General features: G+C 44.2%; 1 protein-coding gene across 9 annotated transcripts in view; it reads right to left on the bottom strand.

The window, feature by feature from the left end:
• The window catches only part of LOC115030650, a 575,682-nt gene that overhangs the window by 128,302 nt on the left and 435,090 nt on the right, over window positions 1-12,290 (bottom strand). The window contains exons 1-2 of one of the 9 annotated variants that reach the window (XR_003836254.1): window positions 2,761-2,938; window positions 2,551-2,617 (exon numbers count right to left, since the gene is read on the bottom strand). The exons of the other annotated variants lie outside the window; for them this stretch is intronic. The gene's annotated coding sequence lies outside the window, so the exon portion shown is untranslated. Of the gene's footprint in view, window positions 1-2,550; window positions 2,618-2,760; window positions 2,939-12,290 lie in introns of those variants that run through there. 9 annotated transcript variants of the gene reach the window in all.

The raw sequence follows: 12,290 nt of genomic DNA, 5'->3' as shown, positions 1-12,290 counted from the left end.
ATTGGGAAAATGCTTTACTTCTGACAGAGCTACAAAAGCGACATTAACCTTCTTGAAATGCAATAGCAAAGTCAGAGATGTAAGGCTCCCCAGCAGGCGTGGTACCAGCCATTTTCTGAAGAAGGTAAACAGAATAAAACACGTACTTAACGCTCCAGCAAGACCTGGGTTAATCTTCCTCTAGAGGATTCAGGACACACGTGTGTCTGAAGGAATCGCTGTGCAGATTGTTCTAAAGACAAGAGTCTCGGAAATGAAGAACCATGTGTTTTCTGCTTGTCTTAGTTTGGACCCTGCTGGTTCTGCAATTTTGTACCCAGCATCTTCCAATTTGTTCTTACATAGAGATATATCTATCTTTTGGAGGTAGGCATTAGCCACATTGAGAGGTTACCAAACTCTTTCATTTTATCTGATATAAGATTAGGTCATTGTGATTCTGAATCAAAGAACATGCTTGCTTATGCATATATATATATATATATATCATATATATATATGATATATATATATATATCACCCTAAAACATCCACAATGTATCCCAAACCAGCACTGCCAACAAGCCCAAGTCTCTAGAATATAAGTTAAAAATGTGTGCTGAAATAAACATGGTACAACCACACTTCCAGCTGAAATATTTTTCACGAGATTAATTTTGTCACTGTTATTTTACCAAGAAATGTTATTTACCTATTCTTATTCTATTTTAAGAGATTCACACTTGAAAATGTGTCCTTGTTTTAACAATCCCAAAATAGTTAATTAAGATCGGTTATGTAAGGTTTTTTTTTCTCTTATTTTAGTTTGAGACGCATTAAAAAAAATAAAGGTTAGAAGTCAAAAGGGATGATAGCTGATGGTTTTGATAATACTAATTATATATTACCAAGAAGGAGATAGAGAGGGAAGCATGACTACAAAAGAAAGATAAACATCCCAATTCTGGATTTAAAAAAATAATGAAAAAACCCCCTTAAAATGTCTTTGTACTTCACTGTCATAACTCAAAGCCATAATGAAGCCTGAATTAAAAACGTCAGCTTCTGCGAGTGTTGATAACTTGGTTCTTTGTTGGGCAAGTCAAAATGTGTCTGTTTGATAGGTAAAAATGACAGTCTAAAAATGGGAGAAGTGGGTTCTAAAAAAGGAAACACACACACACATGCACAGACACACACACACACACACACACACACACGACTCTTTCAAAAAGGCCCATAATGTACTTGAAGGAAGACCTGTAGGGCAGGAGGTATTATCTTTAGGAAGTCACCAGGCAGCACTAAAAAGCAATGTCCATGTCCAATCAAAACGATTTCTGGGGCTGCTGGGGCTCCTGCATCTCAGTCTTCACACTAGACTGGAAACCCTTTGTACTAATTACCAGACTGTACCAGATTTTCTGGTTCAGTTCAATCCTATAATTGACTGACAGTGATGGGCAAGCAAGGGGGGAATTCAGGCTCGCTGCTGCAAGCAGAGGGTCAGAAATGGCTCAGACAGCTCATCCCAGCCTGGCCCCAAAATGAGGCTGAGTAGCCACCATCAGCGTGCACTTTTAATTCCCATGGTAAGAAAAAGAGGAAAACGCAGAAGCCTGGAGCTGCCTGAATCTTACAGAAAATCATAGCATGCATCTGGTCTTTGTAAAAGGAATGGAGAGCAGTAATTTTAGCTGTCACTGATTTATTTTGCTTTGGGTTAGTATGTATCCCCCTGACTCCAAAATTCAAGTGGGGCGTCCAGCAGACATTAAATAGACTTTGAGCCCGTTTGTAGAAACTCAGAGAAACAATGTTGCTATTTCCCCTTACAGCTCCAAAAAAAAAAAAAAAAAAAAAAATCAGCAAAGATTGAGGCATGTTGAGCTCGTGCAGTGTGGTGTATCGGAGTTGAGCTCGTGCAGTGTGGTGTATCGGAGTTGAGCTCGTGCAGTGTGGTGTATCATGTTGAGCTCGTGCAGTGTGGTGTATCGGAGTTGAGCACTCCAAAGCACTTTACGTCAACTTCCTAACACCCTTGCTTGCCTGCCATTCACTGATCCAGACTTTGTGTAACCCTAGCAGCTCATGAAATTTGTCTATAAAATCAGAGTTTAAAACTGTACAAGAATAATTTCCATGAAGTTAGAGTTATTGCACTAAAAACACAAAAAACCAAAAAACCAAACCAAACCAAACCAGCCCCTCACAAACAAGCTCACAGAGCACTATTTCAGAGATGGTTATGGTCCATACCACTGGGATTCACCCTGGGCTCTTTATCTTCTCACTTACTTCTAAAGGAAAAGAGCAACTCTAGCCTTTGCACTGGGAGACATTAAAAGCACAGGTGTCAGACCCAGGGTCAAAGCAGGAACCAGGGCCTTTCGGGAGGTAAGGGAGAATTATGTGCTATCATGTTGAGGTCAATTGACTTGAAACTTAATCACAGGTTAAGCCCCCTTTCTTTCCAGTCTAAAGGGGAAGCAGCACCTGTGCCAGCAGCCACTCACCCTGCACTTGACACAGCAGCCACGACAATTTTTTAGTTACAAGTCAATTACTTACTGGAATAGAAAGAGGCTTTCACTCATCCCATGGATGGCCACTGTTCTGGAGAAATCTGTCAGGTTTGCTAGAGGAAGAAGAAGAAAGAGGAGGAGGAGGAGGAAGAGGAGAACAGAGAGAGGTAGAAGTTAAAAGATCCATGGTTCTCCACAAAGTTTCCGAGCTAGGCCAGCCCACCCGGGCAGAGAAGCTGCGCACGCAATCCCTTACCTTCTCAGTACTGCCCAGAGCTCTTGGGGGTGAGGCCTGTCCCAGCAGACAAGTCCTGGGACCTTCCCCATCAGAGGATCAAGGTTGGGTGCAAGGGTGTGGCCGTGCACCTGAGGACAGGAGCCAGCTAAGTGTGGACAGAGAGAGCCAGCAGGAGAGTGTCCCCTGCCACAGTCAGCCCTGAGCAGGGACTTGGAACACACTGGCTGTGGACTTTTGTTCAAAGCTGTCTTTTTTTTTTCTTTCCCTTTATTTCTTCTTTCTTTCCTTCTTTTTCTTTTTTTTCTTCTTCTTTATTTTTTTTTTTAGTGAAGCTAGATTAGTTCATACAAAACTCAACAATGCAGCACTGAAACCCATTGTTGATATTCAACATTTTTCACATAGCGGAACAGAATAGACAATACGGTATCTAAGAAACCATGGGCTGGATTGCACACTGATGATGCTGTGTCCTTCTAGGGGCCTGTAATCCTTTTTTATTACCTACCACAGTAAAAACAAAACAAAACAAAACAAAAAAGCAAAGAAAAAACAAACAAAAACAAAACAAAACAAAACCCCAAACAAGCAAGCAAACAAACAAACAAAACCCCCAACAAGATGTGTTTGGGACTCTCTCAGAATAAATCTATGACATTTCTCTTCTTAGAAATAGGTGAAATTGACAGGAAATCACATTCCCAGCACTAAGTCCTGAGGCACCATTCCTGTTCAAGCAAGTTACTGATTTTTAAAACTACTGTTATCCTAACTTTTATGTGAATACCCACAGGCTTTTAACAACAAAATCATTTGAAGATGTTTGTTTAAGCCCAATATTTAAAATTAACTTGATTTTTCCCATGCCTTAAGAAAAATACCTGGAAAGTGACTTGTTTCAAGGTCCCTAGGACCAGAGCTAAGATGGCACAGACCATTGTTATGAACTTGTGTTGCTGTTATTAATGAGTTATTATTTATTTCTTTATTAAGAGAATAGTAATTTCCAGGGTTTGGGGAGGGGGTTGGTTACCTTTTACCTAGCTCAGTGAACAATTTTTTACCTTTAACATCATGTTTCAATTGTATTTTTTCAGTTTGAAAATGTGTAATGGTAAAACCATTCTTAACCGGGCGGTGATGCCCATTAACCTTTCTGGTGATCTGGCCCAATCCCTTTAAAAAACGCAATCCAGTTCCCATGCTTTTCTCAAGCCTCCCAATGGTCTAGGTAGCCACAGAAGTGATTGTTCCAACTGGGTTCTTTTCATCACTTCTGCAATTGACCAATTGACAACTGATTGATGGTTATCTTTTCACTTCAACAATGAAGGAAATTACCATCACTATAGCTATGTACAGTAAATGCCTCCGGAGTAAATTACATGATTCTAAAATTCTCCTTAGCTCACTTGGTAAAAACATCAACACAAAAAACTTTCTTTTTGTGCTGCTTTGCAGCATCCCAGATTTGGCCTTTCCTGTCAGCTGCAGAAAGAGAACTTGACAGCTTCTTTAAAAGGGGAGCATAAAGGAGCTGGGATAAAGGAAGCACTGGGCCTGTCTCAAGCCAGTGGCCGTTCTTTGCAGTTGGGGAAAAAAAAAAAGTAAGCATGGGTGTACAGATAAGCCCTATAATAAGATTCCTGTGACCCACCATTCCCTGGGACCTGGCCGTTCTCTCTGAACTATTCCTCAACACAGATTCTGAACACAGAACAGCCAATTTATTTCAAGTAGGTACGAGTTCTCATCTACAGTTTTTCAACCTTCTTGAGGGTTGCAAGACCTCCTGCCCCGCCCCCCAACCCCAAGCTCAGCAGGCAAGCTCCAGCAGATGCTACAGTGTAAAGGACACAGGGCTCCAGAGGATGTGCTGAAAGACAAGAGCTCAAACATCAGCCCCAAATCTAAGCTTACTGTAAACATGGATTACATTTGCACACAAAAGGCCCAGATCTTGTCAAGGATGGTCAGTCAAACACTTTTTTTTACACTTATGTAATTAAAGTCGTTCCTCCCTCCCCCCCACCATTGGAGAAGTGAATATACTTACAGAAAACATATTGGTATATTTACCTGTCTTACCACTCCCCTTTGATTACTTCTTTAAAGTGGAACAAAAATAAAACCCACACACACGTGTAAATAAGATACAGGTCTTATTAGGCATCTAGATGCTTTAGAATTTCCCACTTAATACTAAAAGACATGAGGAACTAGACTCTTCTCTTTTATGATAACAGGGTCTCAAGTAGCCCAAGCTGCCCTTGAACTTCTGATTTTCCTACTTCAAGTTTCCTGAGTATCTGGGACTATAGGTGTGCACTCTGTTCCATTTTATGCCTCGGTAGAGATCCAGCTCGGGGCTTTGTAAACGTATTCTCACTGAGCTGTATCCTTACCATGCATTACAGCTTTATACTCTAGCATATCTTGGCACTGTTGAACATGGTTACATACATAGTATTCATGCATTTCAGGGGGCATCCACAAAATATCTTAATTATATTTTACAGATGATCCCTAAAGACACCTGTGTTAAGGAGCTCGTTTACAAAGTGTTCCTGGATATGTTTCTATCCAAGAGGCATTGCTCTGTGTCACCAGGTTTGAAGACCTCGGTGTAAAGCTTTTCCTCATTGCATTAACCTTAGGCTCCCCCTTTTGCCCCTAGTCCTCTTCAAAACACAGATCTAGCACAATCTCTCTCACTAGGGCTTCCTCACTTCTCACAGTCCAGTGTGAGTTCTTACTATTGTTATTATTTACTATTATTATTACTTATTATTTTTACTATAACTATAGTTCTTACTATTATTACACACCTAGTATAAACTGTGCCTTCTATTTTCACATGTATATGAGTGTTTATGTGTTTACTGGACGGTTTTGTGTGTCAACTTGATATAAGCTGGAGTTACCACAGAGAAAGGAGCCTCCGTTGAGGAAATGCCTCCATGAGATCCAGCTGTAAGGCATTTTTTCAATTAGTGATCAAGGGTGGGAGGGCCCATTGTGGGTGGTACCATCCTGGGCTGGTGATCCTGGGTTCTATAAGAAAGCAAGCTGAACAAGCCATGGGAAAGCAAGCCAGTAAGCAGCACCCCTCCATGGCCTCTGCATCAGCTCCTGCCTCCAGGTCCCTGCCCTGTGTGAGTTCTTGTCCTGACTTCCTTTGGTGATGAACAGCAATGTGGAAGTGTAAGCTACATAAACCCTTTCCTCCCCAGCTTGTGTCTCAGCCATGATGTTTACATAGTGCAGGAATAGAAACGCTGACTAAGACAATGTGCATGTACATATATATATGATGGATATACACATGTGTTCTGGGGTGTACCCACGAGTGGGAATCCAGAGTAAGACATCCAGCGTCCCTCTGTGTTACTCTCTACCTCATTCACTGTGACAGGGTCGCTCACTGAGCCTAGACCTAAGTTGGTAGCAAGCATTCTCCTTTGTCCCATCCTCTACAATAGAGGATGTGATGCTGGGGCTACAACTCCAGGTCCAACTTCTTGCCGAGGGTGCTGGGTTTATTCTGCTTACACTTCCATGTTACAGTCTATTAAAGAAGGAAGTCAGGGCAGAAACTCAAAGGCAGGGACCTGAAGGCAGAGACCATGAAGGAGTGGCACTGTCTGGCTGGCCCTCAAGGCTTGTTTAGTCTGCTTTCACATATAGCTCAGGACCACCTGTCCAGGAGTGGCACCATTCATAGTGGGCTGGACCCTGCTACATCAATTAGCTGTCAATCAAGAAAAATGCCCACAGGCCAATCTGATGATAGTGTTTTTTTTTTTTTTTTTTTTTTTTTTTTTTTTTTTTGTTTTTTTTTTATCAACTTGGCATGAAGTAGAGTCAGATGGGAAGAGGGACTCTCAATTGAGAAAATGCCTTCATAAAATTAGCTTAGAGACAAGTATGTATTGTATTTTCTTAATCAGTGATTGATAAGGGAGTGCCTAGCCCATTGTGGGCTGGTGGGGCTGGCTCTATAATTAAAGCACTCTGTGCAAGCCACGAGGAGCAAACTGGCAAGCAGCATCCCTCCACTGTCTCTGCATCAGTTTCTGCCCTGGCTTCCCTGGGTGATGGACTGTAAGCTAGAATATGAAATGAAGCTTTTCCCCAAAGTTGCTTCTTGTCATGGAGTTTAATCACAGCAATAGAAACCCTGATTGCTGCATGGGGCGCGGGAGGGAGGAAGGGAGGGTGGCGGGGTGGGGGTGGGGGAGGGCGGTGCGATCTCCTCAATTGAAGGCCATTCTTCCCAGGTGTATCAGGCTAACTGCAGCTCTAACACACAGATCTAACCGTAGTGTTTTTATTAGTGACTTTAATACTCAGTTCAGGCTAAGCGGCACCACTTCACCAAGATACCCTCAACCGCTGAGATGCGTCTTCTTCCACTACTCCTCGTGAGTGTGGGTGATCCGAACTCAGATCCAGGCTATTATGTTTGTGCAGGAAGCATTTTACTAACGGACACTGTTTATCTTTGTTTATTTTTGGGGGGTTTCAAGACAAGATTTCTCCATGTCGCACTGACTGTCCTAGAACTTACTCTGTAGACCAGGCTGGCCTCAAATTCAGAGTTCCATCTGCCTCTGCCTCCTGAGTGCTGGGATTAAAGGCGTGCGCCACCACCCCCCTCCCCCAGCTTTTATTTATTTATTTTCATTTATTTAGTTTTTTGAGACAGGGTTTCTCTGTATAGGCAGGATGTAGGGTTAGTAGGGTACTGTGTCCGCTCTGCCACAAGGCTCTGCTGCTTGGAGAGAGAGGCAGGACCGGAGTTTTGACAGCGCTTACCCCACGCTGTTGCTCAGCAGGTGTCGGATTATGGGGAAGCCCTGGGATACCGCTCGCGGATGGGGCAGCGGAGTCTGAGGCGAAGGACAGCCAGAGCTGGCTCGGGGTTCCCTAGGCCTGCAAGGAGGCTGGGCCATCTGGTTCTCGGGCTCTCAGACACTCAGGCACCACTGGATGACACAGGCTGGATCTAGCCTGGGGCCGAGAGGGAAAAGGGGGGAGAGTCCTTGGCTTGATGGTGGGGGGGGGGGGGCTGGCTGTAGGCTTGAGCTTGGCTTGGTTGCGGCTCTTCAGGCAAAGGCCTTCTCTATGACTCCCCACAGCAGATCCCGGTGTAAAGAGGCAGTCTGTAGTTTTAAGGCATTTATTGTCAGGGTGGAAAGTAGATGTGTAAAACTATACCCTACTTCTCAGGTCAGGCCTGAGGTTAAATACCTTTTGCAGGGCGGAGTGTCTGAGGAGAGTTTATTGGCTAAGTCCTCCAGGCCTTTAGGTACCTCATTAAAATGGAGATCTGTCTTGAGGCTACCACCATGGAGGGGTTTGAGACATTCTTACATGATTGTGACAGATGGCTGAAAATCTACTGAAGGTTGGGCCTCCAGGAATCAGGTGAACTGCCTACTGTCCCTTTACAGTCACTGGGGTTTAGCTCAACCAGGAACCAGACCGCCTTTCCCAGTTCTACAACAGGATCTCATGTAATCCAGACTAGCCTTGAATTTCCAATACTTGGGGACTTAGCCTTGCTGTGTGCTGGGAATACTGATGACCTTAACAGCAAGAATTTGAGTGGTTTGCAGAAAAGCATCTTCTCAAAGCCAGTCACTTGGGACGTGGAATTCTGGTAGAAAGAGCCACATTTTCCAGGCTCATTGGAGAGATTCCTGTAACACCTTATCCTACCAAAATCCGGCAGACAGAGCACCTGAGTGACTCCTTCCATTTGTCCTTGAGATAACCTTGGGAGGCAAACCTCACCCTTGCCATTGTCCAGACTAGCAGCTAGGACTTGAGCTGGAGAGATGACTTAGCAGCTAGGACTTGAGCTGGGGAGATGACTTAGCAGCTAGGACTTGAGCTGGAGAGATGACTTGGCAGCTAGGACTTGAGCTGGAGAGATGACTTAGCAGCTAGGACTTGAGCTGGNGCAGCTAGGACTTGAGCTGGAGAGATGACTTAGCAGCTAGGACTTGAGCTGGAGAGATGACTTGGCAAAGGCTGCTGAGCCCGGAGACTCGAGCTCTATCCCAAGACCTACATAGAAGGAGGGAAGAGGCTCCAGAGAGTTAGCCTCTGACCTCCCTCGTGTGCCCACTTAGTCTCTCTACCTCTCCTTCCCAAATAAATACGTAAATACATGTAACACCAGTTCCAAAGAGAAGAAGCTGGGACTTCAGAGGTCGGCAGACAGTACAGATCGGGTGGGCTCTCGGGTCTGTTGGGATCTGAGATTACTTTGCTCTGTGGTGTCATTTAGGAGGTGTCACTGTATCTACAGTATTGGTTCTCAAGGAAAGACCAGGAGAGTGAGTCTGAAATATGAAGAGAGAGGCGTTTATCCCCACAGAAGCAATCTGAGGTGCCTTGATTAAAATGTCTGTATCACTCTGGTTTTTCTTTTCTTTGTCCATACTTTAGTGACTCAGTATCTTTTCAGTTCCCAGCATCCTCTCTGGGGACTTCTACTCTACGAGCTCCCCTTCCTGCTGAGAATGACAACTGCTTCAGGCTCTAAGGCTTCTCCAGGTGGCAAGAGTGATTGAATACCTTTGTAGAACAGGAATCAAATCATTCGCTAGGGCATTATCTTAGTTAGAGTTTCCATTGCTGTGAAGAGACACCGTGACCAGGGCAACTCTCATAAAGGCAAACATTAAATGGGGCTGGCTTACAGTTTCAGAAGTTTAGTCCATTGTCGTCATGGTGGGAGGAGGCATGGCAGCGTGCAGCAGACATGGTGCTGGAGGGACCCAGAGTTCTACATCTTGATCTGAAGCAGCCAGAAGGAGATCAGCCTATGGAGACAGGTAACCAGACTTTCTTCCACAGCAGGCAAAGTTTGAGCATAGGAACTAAAAGCCCACCTTCACAGTGACACGCTTTCTCCAACAAGGCCACACCTCCTAATAGTGCCACCATGGGCCGAGCATGTTCAAACCATCATAGGCATCGAAGTCATTCTGGATAGGAGAGGATGGAGGTAGCCAGGGATTAGCAAGAGGGAAAGGTAGAATGCAAAGCTATGTGGTCTCTGCCATGGGCGCTGGCTATTCCGTCTGTACTCATCTGTAATGCTCTCTCCTGCTTCCTTGGCTTGGCTGCCAAAAGTTTTAGCGGATTCTTCTGACATGCTCTCGGGGGTCATGGTCCAGCATCTGTCCTCACATCTCCTTTTTGCCTTCATGTTCTGTAATCCCTGTGGCTTCATCAGTTTGGTTATTAAAGCCATAGCAAACCCCGACCTTCCCTTACATTCTAGATTTGTGGGTTGTTTTTTTTTTTTTTCTCTCTCTTTCACTAAATTTTATTTTTTGGTTGTTTTTTTAACAAAGAGGTTTCTGGTATTTTAGGCTGGCCTTGAACTCTGTGTGTAACCAGGAGTGACAGCGAGCAGTTCCCAGATCCTCCTGGTTACCTCACAGGGTGCTGGCATTCTAGGTGTGAACCAATATAATCCACTGGGGATGGAACTCTGGACTTCGTGCACGAGACACAAACATTCTACTTGCCAGGCTACATTCCAGCTCTTAGATGTGCATCGAATCACACATTCAATTGTCCACTAGAACTCCATTACCCAAGTGAATACGCATCTAACTGTCACTTCCCTATAAGGCCACTTGTGTCTGGCATGCTTGGGGGGTCCTCAGCTACTTTACCACCAACACCGTGGTCTCCAAAACAAGCAGCCTTCAGTAAAGCCCTCTTATTCACCAGTCCAGGAAACTAGCAATTTTCCATTTTTTAAAATCAGTTTCACTTCTTGTTGCATTCTTGTTCCAAGTTTAATCTTCCTTTGTCTCGCATGAGCTCACAGCAGTTCTCCCCATTTCTAAGTCCTTTCCCCTTGAGCCGTTCTCCACTCTCAGTCAGTGACTTCATTCTAGATACATGCCTGCTTCCTCTATGCTCCAGGTCCGAATCAGTGATTATCAGGAGCCCCTGGTATCCTAGAGGTGTTCAAAAGACCCCCAAATCAAGTTATAAATCATAAGTGAAAAAAAATTGAACAGATACTGTCCCAGCACGGGGCATAAATGCAGTATGTGTCAGCACAGAGGAGTCTATGCAGTTACCAGACAAGAATTGACGTTGTCTCCTAAAAACTGCAGAGCAGATCCCAAGCCATCTGGACACCTGCATAGGGACTCCTGACAGAGGCTGCATGAAAACTTGCCAAACTGACAGGAGCAAAGGATAAACAATCCCTCTTGGCACACAGTGAAGGTTATCACAATTAAGACATGTTAACATAATGGTAGGAGGAAGTGTGTGTAACAGCACTCTCTTCTTGACGGCAGTGTAATACCGAAGGGTTTTGTGGGGGACTAATAGTATGTGCTCACAAACTGAAAAGTTCTATATGGAAAAAAGCAAAGTGAGCTCCAAACGTGTGGATCACATGACATCTCCACCAGGACCAGCTTTGATGCAAGGAATTGGGGGTGGGGTGGGGGCCAGGAATGTGGAAAGCTGTGTTTGCATCAAACACATGGAAAGAATCGCGGGTACGCAGCTAGTGTGGGGGATACTCTAGCACAGGCACAGCTATGGGTTCTGTGTGCGCACACAGACAGATAATACCACAAAGGGAAATAAAACAGTAATAGGCAAAGACAATGGGAGCAGTGATCTTACAAAAGATGTTTTTTGAAAATACATTTGAGGAATGATCTAATTTGCATAAACAGTCCTTACTAAAAGGCGGCTGCATTTTCAAAGAATTTTGCACAGATCAGCTGGTGCGGAAGGGTCTGCTAGCCAAACGAAACAGTTACTTCCCAGCGTTTGTAAACATTCGGCAACTGCTGCGCGCCATTCACTGTGTAGGATAATTTCGTAATTCACTCCTTTTGGGGAAGAGGCAGTTGAGACACTGTCTGAGGTGGCTCTCAAACTCACTATGGAGCTGAGGACACTGAATTCTGGGTCCTGCAGGCATGTACCACCACACCTAGAAAGGCTGACTTTTTTATATAGTTGAAATGAGCTGTAGTATATATTCATTTTAGTAGTACATATCCGACTGTGCATTAATTATACCAGCTTCCACATTTCCCCCTCAATAAATTATGCCATCTCCCATACCTGTCTGATAATTTTCATCACTCCTAAGAGCCCAGTTTGGTAATATTTACAATAATGGATGCCTTGCTGGAAGGGAATGGACTCATGTTGAGACTGTGCCTGAGCCCGAGTAACTGAGGCTCTAAAGAACAAGACCTTCAGTCCTAGTAGCCCAGGCTATGTTAGAGTCAGTCTCCATAGATTCCACCAATAGTTCCTTTTCTTCTCTTTGGGTTCTAGCCTTTCTCTTTCCCACTGTCTCTGTCTCTGTGACAGGGTTTTTTTTTTTTTTTTTTTTTTTGCCCTGGAGCCCTGGTTGACCTTCAGCCTGAGATTCTCCATCCTCAGCCCCCTCAGTGCTAGGCACCAGGACTTTTCTTTCAGTTTAAGAAGTTATAAAATGCCAGGCGGTGGTGGCGCACGCCTTTAATCCCAGCACT

The sequence above is a fragment of the Mus caroli genome, chromosome 3 (genome assembly GCF_900094665.2).
Source record: "Mus caroli chromosome 3, CAROLI_EIJ_v1.1, whole genome shotgun sequence".
Classification (NCBI taxonomy): Eukaryota; Metazoa; Chordata; class Mammalia; order Rodentia; family Muridae; genus Mus; species Mus caroli.
This window is presented reverse-complemented; position numbering and strand designations above follow the sequence as displayed.